The following is a 7,692-nucleotide window of genomic DNA, read 5'->3' as shown; positions in this document are numbered from 1 at the left end:
AGCCCACATGGAAGAAGCACAGCAGCCTGTGTAATCATGAGGTGTTGAAGGGATCAGGTATCAGGCATCATCAGAAGAAAAAATCTTACCATAGTGAATGAGGGGGGCAATGTGGAGTGGAGACCCAAAGCCCATTTGTAAGCCACTGGATATCCCCTTACAGAAGAGTCTCGGGGAGGAGATGAGCCAGTCAGGGTGGAGCAACTATGAGACATACAACTTTCCTCTAGGTCCTAAATGCTTCCTCACCTCCAACCCCCCTGCACTATCATGATCCGAATTCTACCTTGTAAGTCTGGCTAGACCAGAGGATGTACACTGGTACAGATAGGAACTGGAAACACAGGGAATCCAGGGAGGATGATCCTTTCAGGACCAGGGGTGTGAGTGGCGATACTCGGAGGGTAGAGGAAGAGTGGGTTGGAAAGAGGGAACCGATTACAAGGATCCACATATGACTACCTTCCTGGGGAACGGACAACAGAAATGTGGGAAAGGGAAACGTTGGACAGAGGGCAAGAAATGGCAAAATAATAATTTGTAAATTATCAAGTGTTCATGAGGGAGGGGCGAGCAGGGAGGTAAGTGAAAAAATGAGGAGCTCATGCCAGTGGCTTAAGTGGAGAGCAAATATTTTGAGAATGATGAGGGCAATGAATTTACAAATGTGCTTTATACATTTGTTGTATGTGTGGATGGTGATAAGAGTTGTATGAGGCCCTAATAAAATGATTTAAAAAAATCAATTTAACTCAGACTTCTTGCAAAAACATAGAACTGCCTCACAATGTTTTCTTATCTGAAAAATGTTAATCTCTGTAAAAGTTACTAAAGCAGAATGCTAGTTTTATCCTGGGGAGCTGGCTGGGTGAGTTCAAACTGTCAACCTTTTTTGTTGGCTTGTTTATAAAGATTTAATCGTTTGAATCACAAAGGCTCAAAATATTATATTTAAAGTAATTTCACAATGTGCACAATGACATCTAAATTCTTGTCATATTATAAGACTTATAATGCTTTTTTCTTACAGCAAAGGGAAGCATTCTGTGTTTAAGAGAAATTAATTGCATCTTCTATCCTTTCCTTAAGTTTCAAAAGATAAATTAGAATTATAAAACATTTTTTTGAAAACCTTGTTGTTATGTGAGGTCAAATGGTTCCTTATTAATTTTGTAATAGTTCGGTGACATCCAGTTGGCTACAACCCATAGTGACCCTGTGCTCAATAGAATGGAGCCCTGCCGGTGCTGTGCCATCCTGACAATAATTCCTATTCCCGATCCCATTGACACAGCTCCTGTGTAAATCCATCACATTGAGCGACTTCCTCTTTTTGCTGCCCTTCAACCTTACCAAACATGATGGCCTTCTCCGGGGACTTATCTCTCCTGAAAATATGTCCAAAGTATCTAAGATGAAGTCTTTCCATCCTTGATTCTAAGGGCACACTGCCAGACTTCTTCCAATATAGACCAGGTTATTTGTTAGCAGTCCAAGGAAACTCATAGAAGACTCCATGCGTTGTGGTGCTGGAGAAGGATGTTGACAGTACTATGAACTGTTGAAGATCTGTCCTTACTCATAGCAACCTTACCTATATCAGAAGGAAACACTACCAATCTTACACTATGTTCATAATAATTACTATGTATGAGCCTATTGTTGCAATTCATCTTTTTAAAGTCTATCTTGCATTTTTCTTCTGGCAATCTACATTATACTCAATATTTTTGCCAACACCAAAATTATTCAAATGTACTCATTCTTCTTTAGTCTTCCTATGCACTATACATATTTCATATGCACACTGAAAATTATTACAACTAATAGATAAATAAAATAGCATTTTTAATTGGCATGTGTAGAAAACAGTTTAGTATTATTTTTAGAAGTGAAATTAATTTCCAAGAAATTTTAGGTGTGTGTGTTTCTCTAATATTTCTTTACAATAATGGTTCTGATGCATATTCTTGAAATGTTACAATGGTAAAATAATGAAAAACTATATTTTATGTAGTTATATAGTTTGCTCATATAAGAGGATAAGTTATTCTTTAGAAAATAAATCATTTTATTGAGCGCTCTTACAACTCATAACAATCTATGCATCAATTGTATAAAGTACATTCATACAAATGTTGCCATCATCATTTTTAAAACATTTTATTTCTATTGGAGGCCTTGGTATCAGCTCCTTTTTTTTACCTCACCCCCACACCCTCCCACACTTGTGAACTCTTGATAAATTATAAATTTATATTATTTTCATATGTTACACCAACCACTGTCTCCCTCCATCAACATTTCTGTTCTCATCCCCAGGGTGGTAGGGGAGGGGAGGGATGGTTTTACATTGATCATTGTGATCCATTCCCCCTTGCTCCCACTATTCCCCTGTCTTCCACATACCCTCATGGTATCACTACTTCCTTTACTGTTCCTGCAGGGTTTATCTGTCCTAGATTCTGTGTTTTGAGAGCTCTTACCTGTACCAGTATACATGGTCTGGTGTAGCCAGATTTGTAAGGTAGTACTGTCATTATAGTGGGTGCAGGAAGCATTAAAGAACTAGAGGTATGTTGTGTGTTGCAAAGGTGCTATACTGCACCCTGGCTGACTTGTCCCTTCCTTGTGGCCCTTTTGTGAGGGGATGTCCAATTGTCTATGGATAGGCTTTGGGTCTCCACTCCAAGCCCACTCTTTCACATCGACATGATTGTTTATTTTGGGTTTTGATGCCTGATACTTGTTCCTGTCAATACCTCGTGACCACATAGGCTGGTGTGCTTCATCTATGTGGGCTTTGTTTCTTCCCTGCTAGATGGCTGCTTGTTTAATTTCAAGTTTTAGGGTTACGTATGCTATATCTGCCAATAGCCAGGCACCATCAACTTTCTTCACTACATTTGCTTATGCACCTATTTTGTTTTCAGTGATCATGTAGGGAAGGTGAGCATCAAAAAATGCCAGATTATTAGAACAAAGCATTCCTGCATTGAGGGAGGACTTGAGTAGAAAACCGATGTCCGTCTTCTACCTTAATACTTAACATATAAATATATGTACATAGACCTAAATCCCTATCATTATATATTAATATATTTGCATATATACATGCCTATATTTGTACCTGTAAAAGTGACTTTAGCATCCTGATTGTTTCATCTACTTTATTTTAGTTTCGTCCTGTCCCACCATCCTGTTCGACCTTCGTTCGGCTCTCAGTAATTCCTCTCATCTACACTGTACTTGATCAAACCCCACCAGGCATTCTACACCCTGTTGTCCATTGACTTTAGATCACTTGCTGTTCCCTTGTCCCTGGGTTTGTTGGCTTTCTCCAGCCTTTCCCTCAACTGCCCCACTCCAATGTTGCCCCAGAACCATCCATCTCATTGTTTTGTCCTTGGTATTGTTTTCCAGCCTATCTCATATAGATACACATGAAAAAGAGAGACAGACAAGACAGACAGAGAGATATTGAGACAGAGAGAGGTAGAGAGAAGTAGGGGGGTGGGAGGGAAAGCCTATGTTTATATCTTGGCCTATATGAATGTTTTTTTTATCAAGTTTGACAAATGACCAAGTCCTGCCTCCTGAGTCCAAAGTCTATTTTTGGGATTCCTCACGGACTTAATTGTTTTGTTTCCCTTATTACTCTGCTGTGTTCTGTTCTTTTTCACCCTGCTGTGGGGAATCAGACTGGGCATAATTCCCACACTGTGACTCCAGTGCTTTCCCCATAGCTCTTGAGGTTGATGAGGAGACATTGTATCTACTAGTGGCTTTGGTCCTATGGAGGATCCACTATTTTTAGAGTAACCCTTCAGCTTTGTTACTGATATTATCTGGTGAATGGGAAAATTGTTGACCATATTTGGTGAACAATTTTAAAATCATATCCATATTAGGTCTTGATTTTAAGTTTGGCACTCAATTAATTTTATTTTTTTAAAGTATACTTAATTGTAATTGTAGCCAACAAAGAGGACAAGGAAGTGTGGGGAATATGTAGAAAACACAGGAATATTTGTTGAAATAGCCAGTGGCACATGGGAGGAGAGATGGAAAACCAAAATCCAAAAACAGAACTAGGTGTGACGCAGGGTACTGGTGTAGAAGAGTGAAAGAGGTGGCCACTATGTTGTATTGCCATACACTCAGGAAGCACCTATAGACACTGGATACTCCTACTAACCTTGACTCTGTGAAGATTCTGCTTCTGGGACTAAGGGTTCAATCCTTTATTCTCTCATATTTCTTTTTCTCCAGACAGATTCTCAAAAAGAAGATGCTTAAGACCTGATTTCAAAAAATTACACTTATGAATGAATAATCATTGCCTTCCCAATTCCTCCCAATTCTCAAATTTTGTTAGGGGCATGTAGTAGCTATATAATCATTTGTCAATTTGAGGAATAAGAGGGAAGGGGTGGAGTATAGTCTGTAAATCAGATCATAGCCAATGAGGTCTCTGTGTGGGCATGGCCTTCTGAGAATTCTGGGAAATCTGAAGACATCTGTCTTCTTGGATACAGGAGACATCTTCTCACTCTACTCACTCCCTTGGAGACCATCTACTGACAAGACACATGGCACTATGCTAATAGACTCCATGCCTTAGGAGCTGGTGAAGCCACATGGATTGGCCTTTATGCAGTCCTGGGTGCTACAGAAGCCATAAGGAGACCCCTGCCACTGCTGAGATGCTTACATGGCCACTGGATTTACAAGACTTCCCACCCATGTCATTGTATATGTTTCATGAGTATGAAGAGGCCCTTATAGATTGGTATCAGACATAAGGGCTAATACCAGACTCATGGACTTGATCTGGACTGGGCTGGGATGTTTGCTCAATATTCAATTACTCTTGTATATAAACCTCTTTTTATACACATATAAGTTATACACATATGAGATTTGTTTCTCTAGTCTACTCAGGCTAATACAGGGCAGAATCTTTGATTTGTATCGTCTTCCAATTCCCTATTTTGGGGTTATGAGAGAGAAATATGACCGAGAGAGACAGAGAGACAGTGAGAGAAACCAACTACTCATGAAAGGGCACCTGACAATAAAAAAGGAAGGAACTAGAAAGAGAGCAAAAATAAGTATTCAACAAAAGCCTCTCATATCCATAAGAGGCCAGAGCAGGGATTATAGAGAGCAGAGGTGAGGTGATGAGGGGAGTCACAACTCATGTTCTCTCCACCCCTGCCCACCATTCTGCAGACCTTAGTACAACTCAGGGGATGAGAATGCAAATTCAAGTCTGATTGGAACAAGAGGGAAACAGAAAAACAAGTCATTAAAACCGCATTAATTGCCCTAAGAAAACATATTTTCTACCACCTTTACTTCTCAAAGTTCCTTAGTGGGGGAAGGAGAGAGAAATTCATAGGAAGAGGTGGCACTAAAGCAGAGATTACTAGGGGAAATTACTACACTCGCTTCCCCTACCAGTTTGGATCTTAACAGGGCTGGGAGGGAAGTCCTTTCCAGCTCAGATGCACCCTGAGGTTCCTGAGGGTAAGTGCACAGCTATGGAGGGACTGCCTCCAGAGAACAGGTCTCACCTGGACCTTTGTTGCACAGCTCACAGACATGGTGAGAGTCCTGGTTATGCACCTTCACCTGGACTAAAAGATAATCTGAGCTCTGCAACTTGTCACCCCTGTGACATGGCACCTTCTCCTACTGTCTTACTCTTTGTCCCTGGAGTCAATCCTTCCTGGTATGCACAGCCTCACCACTCTGCTGTTTGAATGGGCTTTCTGTTGAGTGCACTTTTCTGAACTGACTGTTGACATGATCTGGCCTGATTGTACAAGGGACAGAGATTAAGGCTGAGGCCCCAAGAGGGAATGCAGTTTAGCCTCTGCCAAAGGTTCCCTTCATTTCTCCAAAAGCAAGGCACTTGGAATCCTCTTGAGACATTATTTTCAGTACTTAAAATCAGCACTTCCTTTTGATATTATTAATATCATAAGGAGATGTGTCATATTAATCTCATAAAACATAATACGTTAAATTAAGAATGGTGCTTGAAAATGTTTGTATATTATAGCATTTTCAATATAAATGCAAGTTTATATATAAAATAAATATAATAATTTACATTTACTTTCTTAGATATGGATTATATATGTAGTAATATGTAAACAATAATATTACATCAGATAATTATATTAGAATAAATGTAATAGAAGTTTAAGTAGACCAATTATCTTGAAAATGGCACAGAACAAAGCAGTATTTGTGTCCGTTATGTAAAATGCTGCATCCGTCTGAGCTGACATGCCGGCAGCTACAGTAACAGCAACAGTAGAAGCAGCAAAAATTAATATATATTATGCTGGTCCACAAATGGAACGCCTTTTTGCACAACCTTAATTTGGAAATCAATTCTCTAATGTAGGTAGGCATATTACCATTGAACTTTAAGTTCTTATGTAGAATTTTCATTCAGTTAAGATGACAAACAATTATCTGCAATAATAATACAACAACACTTGAAAAAAAACTTGTGAAGATAAAAGGAACATTTAATAAAATACTTTCGTAATAAAATTGTTTGGGTTATGACTCATAACAACTGATGGAACAAGGACATGAAAAGTAATCGTGAGAAAATTTGGAAACATGTAAGGAGGATGGCTGAACAACATGAGCAACGCACTTCATACCATGGACTAGTACATGTGATGAAGTCAAAATGGGAAGAGTGTTTGTTTCATATACATTTACAGTAATTAAAAAAGTAAAGATACAAAGAAAGTGTGAGCAACATAGTTGACTAACTTGACCTAGTTGAAATTTATTGAAAATCATATTATCATCTGAAGTGTATGCATTATTTTCTAACTCCATTATACATTCACCCAAAGGATTATATTCTGATAGTTAAGTAAAATCACTACAAAATTTAAAGGACTATAATCTTAGCAAAAATGTTCTTGGATCTCAGAACCTATGTAGGCAGAGGAATATAACAATATCTATTTATACATATCTTTGTTTCATTAAGATCATAAAATGCGATGCAGTGTGGTGAAATGTTATCCACCATGGTTAAAAAAATAAGAAGGAATTGAAAAGAAGTGTCGCTGTACAGAGACTGTTCTGTACCTACACGGCACCATTTAAACCCAAGGGCTTCAAGGAGCACTGCTCGTTGGCTTTCTGGCAAGCTGAGGTATCAGATGTGAAGCCATTAAAAAGTGATTCTTGAATCAAGGTTCAAAGCCATATTTGTATCTGTGTTGCCAAAGAAAAGAAATGAAAATTTAAAAATTAATTTCTAGGATTTAGGCCATCAAAATGTTAAAATAAATTTAGAATGATTATACCACTGAAATTAACAGACCATTTATCAATATAAATTGCTTTCCTAATCTCTGTTAAAAATCTTTGTCTTTTTCACATATTAACCTAATAATTTAGTGACTTCAGTGTGTTTTCACATTAATGTTAGCATATAATTTATTTGTATTTAATACTACTTGTGTCTTTATAAATAACATGCAATTTTGAAAATTCCATTAAAAAGGGTCTAAAATTAATTTTTCTCAGTATGAGGTGCCATGACATCGTCTTCTAGCTCAGAGTGAGCCTACATCCAACAAGGCAACGGCACCCGGTCCTGAGCCCGTGCCATCCTCACAACTGGTCTTAGGTCGGAGCTCATTG

Source organism: Tenrec ecaudatus, chromosome 2 (genome assembly GCF_050624435.1).
Source record: "Tenrec ecaudatus isolate mTenEca1 chromosome 2, mTenEca1.hap1, whole genome shotgun sequence".
In the NCBI taxonomy this organism is placed as follows: Eukaryota; Metazoa; Chordata; class Mammalia; order Afrosoricida; family Tenrecidae; genus Tenrec; species Tenrec ecaudatus.
The sequence above is the reverse complement of the archived record's forward strand: the minus strand, read 5'-3'. Positions refer to the sequence as shown.